The sequence below is a fragment of the Gekko japonicus genome, unplaced genomic scaffold (genome assembly GCF_001447785.1).
Source record: "Gekko japonicus isolate JY-2015 unplaced genomic scaffold, Gekko_japonicus_V1.1 scaffold1243, whole genome shotgun sequence".
Taxonomy (NCBI): domain Eukaryota; kingdom Metazoa; phylum Chordata; class Lepidosauria; order Squamata; family Gekkonidae; genus Gekko; species Gekko japonicus.
Window position 1 is genome coordinate 146,612 of NW_015177049.1, and position 13,693 is coordinate 160,304.

A 13,693-nucleotide genomic window follows, 5' to 3' on the forward strand; every position below is an offset into this window, starting at 1 on the left:
GAAAGTGTTCCAACTGTTTTATCATTCTAGTTGCCCTTTTCTGCACTTTTGCCAAAGCTATAATATCCTTTTTAAGGTGTGGTGACCAGAACTGTACACAGTATTCCAAATGAGGTCGCACCATTGATTATGATATTGGCTGATCTGTTTTCAATACCCTTCCTGATAATCCCCAGCATAGCATTGGCCTTTTTTATTGCAGTTGCACACTGTCTTCACATTTTCAGTGAGTTCTATATTACAATTCCAAGATCTCTCAGTCAGTCTCTGCCAGTTTGGACCCCATCAACATGTATTTATAGTTAGGATTTTTGGCTCCAATGTGCATCACCTTGCACTTGGCCACATTGAAGCCCATTTGTCATGTTAACGCCCACTCACCCATCCTTGATAGATCCCTTTGGAGTGCCTCACAATCCTCCCTCGTTTTCACCACCCTGAACAACTTCATATCATCCGCAAATTTAGCCACTTCACTGCTTACTCCCAACTCCAAATCATTAATGAACAAGTTAAAAAGCATTGGACCAAGTACTGATCCCTGCGGTTACCCCCCTGCTTACCAACCTCCACTGAGAAAATTTCCCAATTACACCCACTCTCTGTTTCCCTATTAATTAGCCAGTTTTCGATCCACAAAAGGACTTGCCCTTTTATCCCGTGATTTTTTAGCTTATTTAGGAGCCTTTGATGAAGAACTTTATCAAAAGCTTTCTGGAAGTCAAGGTAAACAATATCTATTGGGTCCCCCGTGTCCACATGAATCTTTCTTTTTTAGTGAATCTTTCTTTTTTAGTGTTCATGTGCCTTTTGAGTACAGTAATACCATTTGCCATAAAGAGTGTAATACACCAGAGGTCATGTGGTGATATCCCAGAACCAATGCTCCCTCTAAGCTGTGGAGTCTTGTAAACAAAAATTCTACTTTGCGAGCTCCTGGCATTACAGTTGTGAGTGAGCGATTTGGCAGCTGCATACACTAGTTTGCTCTGGAGCCATCCTTCATGAGCTAAGACAAAAATGTGTGAGCCGGAGGCTAAAAAACTGTGGGCTAGCTCACACTAACTCAGCTAAGAGGGAACACTGCCCAGACCTCCTTGCTGCTCTGCTTTTTAGGAAATGGTTCTACTATAGATACAGAGGATGGAACACCTGAAAATGGGTCACATGAGGGCGAAATGACTTGCGACCTGTGGAACAATTCCAATTGGGGTCATGATGCTGAGTCCTTCCCATGTTCTTGATGGAAATAGCCTTGCCACCCCCAAGCAGGCTGTTTTTCATTCAGGAAGCTAGCAGCTCTGGAGGAGGGGGGTTACTGAAATAAGAAACATGATTTGGAAAAGATTTCCTCCCAATGCCATGACCTCAACGGTGCTCCCTCCCTGCGTGTTTTCAGCCTTTTACAAAATCAGGGGAGATCTCCAACACAAATTTTGTAATCTGGGTCTAGTTTATCTCTTGAAATGTTCATGTAAGCAGTTAAGGAAAGGCATTTTCCTCCATTAACACACGAAGCTTTCCTCACTGCTTCACCTGCATGCATGGGGGGGGGGCTTTGTTCATTAAGTTTCTGTTTGTGCAGAGGTCATTTCGGGGGGGATCGCAGTTCCTCGCAGTTCCCCCGGGTGAGGTACGGGGGGCGGGGCACATGATGAAGCCCCGCCCCCTGCTTCTGGCTGCCCCGCTTCTGGCCCTCATTCAGCCAGGAGGAGGCAGGAGAAGAGGGAGGGTAAGTTGCTTCCTCCCTGCCTCTCCCCACCCCTGCCTGCCTGGGGCCAGGGAGGGCCTTCGCGGGGCTTCCTTGCACTCCCGCCGGCCGGGACCGTTGGGGGCGGGGGGTGTGGCCTTATGACACACTTCCGGTGATGTCAGGGGGTGTGGCCTTATGACACACTTCCGGTGATGTCAGGGGGTGTGGCCTTATGACACACTTCCGGTGATGTCAGGGGGTGTGGCCTTATGACACACTTCCGGTGATGTCAGGGGGTGTGGCCTTATGACACACTTCCGGTGATGTCAGGGGGTGTGGCCTTATGACACACTTCCGGTGATGTCAGGGGGTGTGGCCTTATGACACACTTCCGGTGATGTCAGGGGGTGTGGCCTTATGACACACTTCCGGTGATGTCAGGGGGTGTGGCCTTATGACACACTTCCGGTGATGTCAGGGGGTGTGGCCTTATGACACACTTCCGGTGATGTCAGGGGGTGTGGCCTTATGACACACTTCCGGTGATGTCAGGGGGTGTGGCATATGCTAATGAGTTATGCTAATGAGTTCCCCTAGCTCTTTTTCTACGAAATGACCCCTGTGTTTGTGAGGCAAGAATGAGAGACATAAGGAGAGACCTGTACCAGAAATAGGGTTGCCAGTTCTGGGCGGAGAAGTACCTGTTGGTTTTGGGGGTGGAGCCTGGGGAGGTCAGGGTTTGGGGAGAGGAGGGACCTCAGCAGGATACAGTGCTATAGAGTCCACCCTCCAAAGCATCCATTCTCTGCATGGTAACTGATCTTTGTTGTTTGGAGGTTGCGGTCACACACGCCAGAAAAAATGGGGGGGAGGGGAAAGCGAGGCTATTTTCTCCGGGGGGATTTGACCCGCAGTTGCACGATCACACCTCCCTTTGAAGCTGTGGGCGCAGTCCGTCAGTGCGTGATCAGAGACGCAAATGCGGGTGAGTCGAGGGTTTTTTTGATGCCATTCACCCCCATGCGCTTAAACGAGGGATTGATGAATTGCACCTCCGCACCAAGGGCTCCCTATGGGGTTTCCAATTATGCGCATACTGTGAAGGGGGGGGGGAAACAACAGCATGGAGTTGGGATGGCCTGATCAGACCATCCTGACGTCATGAGAGGCGTGCTGGTGTGATCAGACATGGGAAAGTCCGTCCGTGGCCTGTCGCAACCCGTTTACTACCGGATTTTCCCCGGTGTCTTTTAACTCCGCTTCTGTGGTGGAGCAGAACAGCTTGCCGAAGGCTGCAAGGCACTTCCCACATGTTGTTGTCTGACTGTGCCCTTTAAATCCGCCTGGCATTTGCACCTATGTCAGGTCTAATTGGGCGTATGATTGCAGCCAGAGATCAGTTGTAACAGCAGGAGATCTCCAGGCCTCACCTGGAGGTTCACAGCCATAACCAGAAATGAGAATTGGCAACTGAGTTTTTAAAGAATAATCCCTACTCTGGGTCCTTCTTCAGTTTAGCTCTTTCCTCAGTACCAGTAGCAGAGAGCCGTATAAACGGGAACAACTATTCATGGCAATAGAGTTTGAGGAAATCCTCATTACCTAAGGCCTGGTTCTCATAGAGATAGTAAACCTGGCTAGGCTGTGCCATTTCAGAGGTATGTACAGGCCTGAATATTCCTTCATGTAATGAAAAGTTCTTCAAGTTCATGGATAAGGCAAGGCTTATCACTCTTGTCCAGTACACTTTTTCCATGTGGAAGGATTTTTTTTTCATGGAGTTGCAGCAATATTCGATTGTGTGATGACTCCCCTGCATTCTGAAATGGTATAGCCCAGTGGTGGCGAACCTATGGCACGGGTGCCAGAGGTGGCACTCAGAGCCCTCTCTGTGGGCACGCGTGCCATCGCCCCAGCCTGGCCCAGACCATCATTAAAGTGTCGCATTCTCTGCCAAATAATTTTAAGTAAATGAAAGCATTTGGGATTGCTTTCCTTACTTTGTTTGGATCATCTTAATGTATGAGTTGTTTTTTCTAAAGTAAAACCTCAGTATTCAGGTTAAATTGCCGTGTTGGCACTTTGCGATCAATAAGTGGGTTTTGGGTCGCAGTTTGGGCACTCGGTCTCTAAAAGGTTCGGCGTCACTGGTATAACCCATACAGAGCTTAGCCTTTTACAGAAAACTAGTTTCCGGTTTTACCAAGAACAGCCCGTGGTGATGTTTTCCTTAATATTAGATCGGTTTTTGCTGAGAGGGTTCAAGATTATAGTTGAAGATTGTCAGGAGGTGAAAATAAGAATTGGGTAAGATTTTTTTCTAAAAACAGCCATACCCCACACATTCCAAAAATCGACATTGGTCCTTGGCTAGATAGGTCTGTTGATTATTAAGCTCACAGATCTATGGATCTGCCTCTTTTTCCAGAAAGTTTATGGGGGTTAGTGTCAGAAATGCTGAGGTCCATGCTTAGGCATAGTAGTCTCAGGTCTTCTGTGGTCTGTGTTTTGAATCAACGTTTGTTGCCATTGATAAAATAAAAAAGCCTAGTAATGTTCTGCAGGTTTGGAATCCTGCTACCTTTTAGAGACTGCCTACTTTTTGAGCATCTTGACAGGAATGAAACTTAGTCCATATGTTCTTGTTTAAAACATTTGGTTTCTTCATCAGTGTAGAGTAAAAAGACAATATTTTTGAGTGCTCTGACTGTTGAACTTTTATTAGTCAAACTCCTGATTTGCTGACCTTGTATGTAATACTGCAGCATACACAGCTTTCTTTCTTCTTCCTTTTCATGGTGGGGGGGGACATCTTGCAGATGGTATCTGTGTTGGTTAACTTCTTACATTATTTGTAGTATTTTTATTATGTGCCTACTTGGGGTATTTGGGGTGTACTAGAAATCTAAATCGTGTTGAGGTATAAGAACCTTATCCTCAATGAATAGCAATTGGCCTAGTTATGCGACTAGTAACAACTACTGTGTTTTTATCCGTTCTGTAATTTAAGAAGCCATAAAAGAAGAATATTGGTGCTCAACTTCATTCGAAAGGCTGGATTTTCTCCCTTTCTTTTTTTTCAGTGCAAGCCTGAAGTGTATCCTGTAACTTCCATAGGAGGCTGCTGCATTTATTGGAAAGAAGATAGAACTAATTGAAGGTATAGCATTACACACAACTATCTTTTTTTACAACTATCGTTCAGGAGTCTTTTGGACCACATGCAATTATGCCTTGGGAACACTTTACTGGTTTTATACACTGAATTACTGTTGTTGCAAACAATTAAATGGGCCTGTGTACTTGAAACGTAAATGTTCAACTTGAGAGTTTACATAGAAGCCTATAGAGGGGAAACACAAATCATTTGCACTGTCTGTTCCCCCAACACATCTGAAACCACTCTTAGATCCTCTAATCCAGCGGTTCTCAAGGAAGTATTATTCAGGGTTGTACAAATGTAGCGAACATTTCTTCCATCTGGTGGCCAGATCACATCAAGGTCTAATCCTGAAATACAGGATAGGTTGGAAAACATCTCCCTTACTGCACAGCTGTGCACAGCCCAAGAAGTGGACTAATGTGGGTGAACAGAGCAGAACTTGGCTTCTCTATTAAATGGTTAGAAAGGTAAACTTTCTAGCCCAGTCAAAATGTGCAGAAAATCTAGACTGTGAAGAGCTGAGATCAGCTACTGGTTGTAGCTCCTTTAAAAGTGTCTGGCTTTGCTATGGAAATTAAATCTTTTTTTTGGTTTTTTTGCTGTGGAAATTAAATCTTTAATCAGCATTTGTTTCAGACACTGGGCCCCAGCTCATAAAAATTTGTTCCCTCATTATGGTAACACTGATCTTCAGAGTTACAGTATCTTCTTGTGCTTCTTGTTGCCTTTAGAATGGGGTGATGTGCCACAGACACCTCACAGTCCTTGGCTGGTTGTGCCTCATAATGGATGGGATCTTGCCTAAAAATTCTGGAGATGGTTGTTGTTGTTCAGTCGCACAGTCGAGTCCGACTCTTCGCAACCCCATGGACCAGATCACGTCAGGCCTTCCGGTCTTCCGCCGTCCTCTGAAGTTTGCTCAACTTCATGTTCGTTGCATCGATGACACTGTCTAACCATCTCATCCTTTGCCGTCCCCGTCTTCTTTGACCTTCAATCTTTCCCAGCATCAGGGTCTTCTCCAGGGAGTGCTCCCTTCTCATTTGGTGGCCAAAGTATTTGAGCTTCAGTTTCATTATCTGGCCTTCCAGGGAACAGTCAGGGTTGATTTCTTTTAGGATTGACTGATTTGATCTTCTTGCAGTCCAAGGGCCTCTCAAGAGTCTTCTCCAGCACCATAGTTCAAAATAATCTATTCTTCGGCGCTCAGCCTTCCTTATAGTCCAACTCTCGCAGCCATACATGACTACTGGGAATTCCATTGCTTTGAGCATGCGGACATTTGTTGGCAGGGTGATGGTAGGGTGATGGTAGGGGTGCAATTTTTGTCCATTTTTCCCTTCTGCAGCTGACCTCTTCTGACTGCAGGTCCCTTGTCTCTGAGGAGCAGGATTTGAGAGACATTATGGGCAGTCTGTGTGTGTGTGTGAGACAGAGACAGAGACAGAGACAGAGACAGAGACAGAGACAGAGACAGAGACAGAGAGAGAGAGAGAGAGAGAGAGAGAGAGAGTCATGCTCTGAGGATGGAAATCCATCTGCTGAAATTTTAGGTGGGATCCACCAATCCAGTTTGCCCAATGTTTCTTTTAATACGGACTTGTTTGATATCTGTTTTGAAAGTAAGGCAAAGTCTACAGCAATGTTTTGTTTTTATGCATGGGTGTTTCAAGTTATCTCACGTACTTTTCTTTTCAGGTATTCTCTATTTATACCCTGCCTTTACTTGTGTTTCAAGGCAGCTTATGTCTTTGTACAAGACTTTTATGTGGATTTTGTATGTTGGGGATGGAAACCGACTGAAGAAAGTAATGAATGTGCCCCCATATTAATTCCTGGGGGGTTGGTGGAGTATGTTCACAGAAAAACTGCTTTGTTGCCTCCAGAGAAGCACAGGAAATCCAGGAAGAGTGAGTGAAACTCTCAAGGAATCCTTTGACAAGGGCCTGGGAAAACCACTTGTTCTTCAGCAACCAAATGAAAATCTCTGTGTTGAAAATACAGAACAGTAACCAAAGCAATCTGTGAGTTGCTTTTAAAGGACAAGCAGCCCTAGGAAAGCTCTGTAAGAAAAAAGAAACATGATTTGTATGATCTCCTAGACCTTTCCCCCCCACCCCGGTATATTGGAAAGCACTGACTGGGATAAAGCGCCCCTTTGCCTGTTGCCTTCCAAGTAGGCTGGACCGAATGTCTTTTCTGAGTTCGGGATGCTATCTGAGTAACACTGTGCTGGACAATCTGTTCTTGGTAATCAAGATAAAGTGCCTCATACCAAGGAAGAAATTCTTAAGCTAGGCCCGGTCCTGCCAGCAAAATATGACTCGGACATTAACTGTAATTCATTGCCCAGCATGTAGAGCTCAGGCAGATCTACTTGTGAAGATTTATGTTTGTATTTAGACTATAGGCAATGTGAGTGCAACTCATGAAGTTCCAGCAGTCTAGTTTAATGTCAAATCAATGTTTAACCTCTACACTAGTTAAACATTGCATAGAAGTCGCCTGCCTTCTGACTCAGATTAGATATGTAGCGGTTTCCTCCTGTTTCCTGGTATAAACCTGACGTGCCCTTTTATTTGTTCTTAATCTAATATAGTGGCCATAGCAGGGGTTTGTAACCTATCGCTGCAGAGCCAAATGTGGCTCAGTTCAGAATCAAATGTGTCTCTTTAGTATACTTTTATAAGATTGGGGGGGTTCATAGTTGGAGGGGAAGTTAGGATGCTAGAATAACTGGTGTGTGAAGGGAATGACAGGCAATGATTTTTGTGACTGGGACTAAGATAGCTTTTGAATACGGTTGCCAGACCCCCAGTCATGACAGGGGTTCCTCTGATTTTGGGGACTCCAACCCACTGCCAGCTAGCTGGCCGGCGGGAGAAGCCCCATCTCCAAACAGCCCCCTCCCGTGTTGACATTGTCAGTGCAATGACATCACCCGGAAGTGACATCATCGTGCCAGGCACGTCACACATCAACGCTCTAGCATTTTGCCCCAAAACTCTATGGTAACCAGGCCAAAGATCCAGGCATGGACCAGGGAGTCCCTCACTGGAAGGCGGGTAAGACCTACTCCTGAACCCTCCACTCAGAGAGGCATTGGGAAAGGGTCATGGTTTGCCACAGCAGGAGGAGGGGGAGAGTCAGATAGCATGACACTGCCTTCTTTATGGTGGAGTTGAGGGTGGGGAAGGAAGGCCAGATAAGGAACAGCATCAGCCTCATCTCCCTCTCTTTCGACAGTGGGGGGCGGGTTCTGAAGGTATGGGCTCTCCTTATTCTGCATCTGCATGCAAACATCTCCTTAGAGATGCTTTGCAGAAAGGGAAGTGATAGAGGTGAATAATTGCCACTAAAGCAATTGTGCAAAGTGCTTCGCTGTATATTTCTTATCGTGAAATATCATGTGTGCCACTTCCTGACTCTCAGCAAACATTGTTGGGACTGCGGAAAGTGTATGGATTATTACTCAACATATAGATGATCAGTAATGTTAAGCTGTAATCAATCAATTAATTATCATATGGCATTGTGTGTAGAATAGCCAGGAGATCCTAAGATTGTCTGGAAGCCAGAAGTTCTAGCTCTTTTAGCGTTATGCACCACTAAGTGGTGAACTAGACTTGTCTTTTTAAGGCAAGACACGTTTCAGAGGTGGTTTGCCATTGCCTGCCTCTGTGTACCCTGGTATTCTTTGGAGGTCGCCCTTCCAAATACTAGCCAAGGTTGACCCTGCATAGCTTCCGAGATCTGATGGGATGAGGCTAACCTAGGCTATCCAGGTCAGGGCTTGTTAAGCTGTAGATTTCCAGTGGTGCAAATCTTATCCTGGCTCTTTGTTGATCTCTTGCTCTGAATGTTGGTGTGGTTTGGCTCTTTAATCATAAAATGTTGCAGATGCCCTATAGGCCTCTGGCAGTTCCCAAGTATCTCCCATGTCTTTAAAAGAATTGGAGGTATTGTTCCCAATGGGAAACTGGCATAGCAAGTCATTTTGTGCATCTGTATGTTTACATAGTGTAGAAATAAATATAAGTCATCCCAAGACTAAATTGGAATTGGCCAACTAATCCCCAGAAGAATTCCCCCATTCCCTTCTCCTTTACTCCTTCCTTTACTCGCCATAGTGAAAGAGGTACAGAAAGGGAGAGATATGTCCCTTGTCTCTGCAGTTTGTTTTTCCTAGCTTTGCTTTTGGGATACCTTGAAATAGGGAAAGGAAAAGTGGTAAAAGACCAGTGACTGTGCCTGCTGGTGAGTCATTTTGATGAATTCCAGACAGGTAGAGGAAAATTGGTTCTGATATGTAATCATTCATAAAGGCAGCATATGTGAACTCAACTTTCTGACACACACACACCCAAAGTAACAGGCAGTATCATCCTAAGCAGAGTCACACCCATTGACTTCAGTGGTCTTAGAAGGGTATAACTCTGCTCAGGATGGTACTGTGGGTGTTCTGCAACGTTTGACTTCAGTCAAGCTCTTGCCCATACCTCTGGGAGCTTAATATTGTGCTTAGATGCTGAGGCTGTAATATGTATGGAATGGAAGATCGTAAATTCTTCCTGCACTCTGACCTGGATGACCTGGGCTAGGTCAATCTCATCAGATCTTGGAAACTGAACACATGAAGCTGCCTTATACCGAATCGGACCCTTGGTCCATCAGAGTCAATATTGTCTACTTAGACTGGCAGAGGCTCTCCAGAGTCTCAGGCAGAGGTCTTTCACATCCCTTTAACTGGAGATGCCAGGGATTGAACCTGGGACCTTCTGCATGGCAAGCAGATGCTCTGCCACTGAGCCATGGCCCCTCCTCAAATTAAGGTGGATCTACCCTGGTTAGTACTTGAATGGGAGACCACCAAGGAAGTCCAGGGTTGCTATGCAGAGGCAGGCAATGGCAAACCACCTCTGAGCATCTCTTGGCTTGAAAACTCTATGGAGTCACCATGAGTTGGCTGCGACTTGCTGGCATTTTCCACCACCACCATATTCTTCCTGAAGGAAATTTCAATCAAAAATTGCTGTGGGAGGAAGCAATGACTTTAAAGGGGAAGAATATTGTCAAATGAGAACTTTTCTCTCCATAGCTTAAATATTTCTGCTTAATTTACTAAAATACCATGATAATCAGATGAAGTATACAGTTGGGTAGGATACACGCAAGAAGATTAGAGAAGGTGCACACACCTTTTGAGATGGTTAGTATGCAGTTTTTCCGGCAGGTACCACTTTATTTCCACCAGCAAGAGATGATGGACATTGATTGGAAGACGAATGAGGCCACTTCACCATTGCATGGTAGCCATTTGGGAATGGCTTCTCTGTGGTATGAGCCAAAGGAGCTTGGTTTGCTGTGTGAGAATGATGCAACTGCATGGGCAGGACTGGTTGGGAGTATGCATTTATTTCCAAACTAATGAAATGCCACATTCATTATTTGATGCAACTGCATGGGCAGGACTGGTTGTATGGTAGGGAGTGTGCATTTATTTCCAAACTAATCAAATGCCACATTCATTATGTTTAAAGTAATGAAAGCCAACAACAGTGCCCGATTGAGCTACTGAAGCCCTAAACTTTGTCAATTTTAAGAGGCCGCATAGCACTGCTGAAAACAAATGTATGTTATTCTAACACTGAAATTTAAGGGTTTAATATTTGGTGTCGTTGGGTTTAGAAGTTTGTAACTCTGCTTAGTTTGGTACTGTTACTCCCTCTCAGTTATGTGCTCCATTTTTTAAAACATTTCATGCTATCTTCTTGCATGAACAAGTAGACTTGCATAATCTTCCCATCATGCCTTTAGTTTAATCAATGAAATTGGTTTCCTGTGTTTGTTTCTCCTCTGGAGCTGACAACAATATAACAATTTTTTAAAATTTATTTTTATTTTATGTTTTATACCCCGCCCTACTGCACCGGAGCAGGTAATTGGGTAAATAAAGGTGGTGGGGCCAGTGAAGAGTTAAGCTCACCAATGGAATCCCTATGGCTGCCTTCATGGAACACCAAAGATCTTGAGATATCTTAGATCATTTTTCATCCTCATCATTTCATCTGGTTTTGCCTTGTCCAATTTCTTTATCCCTGTTGTGTTACTGATTCCAGGGAACTTGCATTAAGACCATTAAGCAGATGGTTTCTGGCATTTAGGGAGGGGCAAGTTTTGTATTTGCTGTAGGTTGGCCCGTGCAAACAAAATATCTGCCTAGCAGGCCAGTTCTTGAAGGACAGAATGGTATGAAAACAGGAGCTACTGTCTGTATAGAATGAAGTCAAATTCCTCTCTCAAGTCAACTGGCATCGTGATTGATATAAATGTTTGGGAAAATCGGACCTATCAGCATGGTTCTTTTTGGTGGCAAGATAAGTGTGAAATTCTTGCTGTTTGGTTAATGTCCCTATTAGTTAAATATCCACAGAGTTTCTCTTCCCACTCCTTGAATTTTAAGCCAGAAAGCCAAGGATCAGAAGATAGATAGGTGTGAAGATTTCTGAATATTACTGGGTGTCAATTTTTCCATTCATATTTCTTCATAATATTAACAAATGGGACATTTTAAATCCAGGTTTGGATTAGTTAAAATGTGAATGCATATCCTTAACTGTTAGCCCTTTTAAAAATAATAAAGATGCCTCCCATATAACCTGGATCTGTAGGTGATGAAAACGATATAGTGCTTGATGACAGAGACGTTTTTTTCATCTTTAACTCGGTTCATGCAGATTAATGACTCTGGCTGTATCTGAATCATTTATTGCCTGATATCTAGGCAAAGCAGAGTTAGCTGCCACCTGTGTTTCAATCTGCACATTGGAAAATGCCCCAGAATTTGCTAATGGAAAGTCTTGTTTTGTTTTTGCTACATATCTCCAGCATTACTTAAAGCCCAGGTGTGTTTCAGAGATGATTTCAGAGTAATGTTGGATTCAATAGATCTTTTGTATTTCAAGGTTTACAAGGGAGCTGATGAACATCGTCGAATTCCTATTATTTCAAATGGCACACATTATTTCCTGTGAAGTCTCATCTCTATATACTCCTGTTTCCAAAAAGTCCACATGCTTTGGATGTTTCCCTGGCCATGGAGGTTGTACTGCACTTTGGTGAAGTATGATGTCACCGTGCTTTCCTCCCTTTTTAGAAAATTATGGCTTTGCGCTTTCAAGCTTGTACATAACGTAGGCTCCTAAATCCATCTAAATGAAGTGTTTTATGAGAACTGGCCTTCATATCTAAGTTCCTGTGCAGCTGCAGCTGTTGCTGACTTTGTGGGAATTCAGCCATGTCATCTTTACTGAACATTGAAGCAGACTGTACAGTCCTATGCACAATTACTCCACTCTAAGCCCATTGAAATCATTGGGCTTAGACTGGAGCAAGTCTGCATAGGATTTGAGTGTGAGTTTTTAGGAGGAAAATCTGAAGCACCCACCACATTGATTTCAATTAGACTGATGAAGCTGGTAAATAATACATTCCTGGTAATAAGAAAAAATACATTTTTTCTCACATAAAGTTCCCGTTGGATCATACCTACCCTCTTTTGGAAAAGATAAGCATTTACGTCTTCTGTCAGACTACTAAGCCCAGCATGGGATGTTTTTTGTGGTAAAGAGCTGGAAAAAAAATATTTTATGAGTTTTGCTTTCTTGCCTGAAATCCAACTGGTTCTAGTTTTGTGTTGGAAAGTGACACCCCCTCCCCACTCTTGATTTGGTTAATCAGTGACTTAGGAGTTCGTGGTATTGAGTTTTTTCCCCTCTCTGGTGAGAAGCCATCTGAGTGAGTGTTGAGTCTACTTTATTTATTCTGTCAAAATGCTCAAAGTGGCATACAGACATACTTGCAAAGAACCCAGTAATGCAAACACTACCACTCCCATTCCTAGCACAACAGCAGTAAATCAGAAATTGGGGAGTCTTTGTGATTCAATTGCATTGTGGGCACAAGGAGGATCTCTTTGTATGTGAATCTATGGCTGTGATCACAAGGGCAGTTTGTCCCGACACAGCCACTCCTCCCCTCCAGATCAAATGGGTGCTGTCAGACAGCCACATCTGTCAGGCATTCTCCAGCCATACTTATCCTGTCATAGGATGACTTGGAGCCGGGTTAAAAAGGCACCACATCATAAGTGGTGTTTTCGGTTCCCTGCACAGTCATTGCGCATGGCTAGATGTCTGATTTGGCAGTCTGAAACTGCATATCTGTTCTGTCACTAGGGAGGTGGGTTTTTTATGTGTGTGCATGTGCACTATGCACGCATGAATTTTGGAATTTTTTTTTGCTGAGGCACTGCAATAATGCGGATGCTTTACCACCGATGTCTCCGTGGGTAACCCACAGCAGGGTGTGCTGTGTAGCACTTTAAACTGGTTCAATTGGAGGCGGCACCATATCGTGCCAAGCTACCAGTGTGACCACAGCCTATGTGTAGGCCTGGTGTACTCTGCCTTTTTTGTCCCACCCTCTTAAGGCAGGGGTGTCAAACATAAGCCCTGGGGGCCAGACTCAGCCTGTCCAGGGCTCTTACCTGGCCCAAGAGCAACTGGTGTGAGGGAGGGAAGGCAGGAGGCTGCTTGGGGGTGCGAGCAAGCGCATGTCGTGAGATGTATATGTGGTTGAAGCTGTCAAGAAATAGGAAATGGCAAGAGGGTGGGGCTAAGAGGCTAAGTTAAAATAGTGTAGGGGGAATAAAAGTGAAGGCAGAGAAAGAGGAGGTGAGGTGTTATTTCCCTCCTGCCTCCTCTGACCACAGCTCAGTGAGGATTTGAGAAGTTACTTCATGGGGGTGGGCAGAGTAGAGCGGCCGGTGCTTCCAC

General features: G+C 44.5%; 1 non-coding gene across 1 annotated transcript; it reads right to left on the reverse strand.

Annotated features, from left to right (window-relative positions):
• Positions 1-9,603: 9,603 nt before the first annotated feature.
• Positions 9,604-9,675, reverse strand: TRNAG-GCC. The gene has a single exon. It is a non-coding gene; the product is annotated as a tRNA-Gly (tRNA).
• Positions 9,676-13,693: the final 4,018 nt, after the last annotated feature.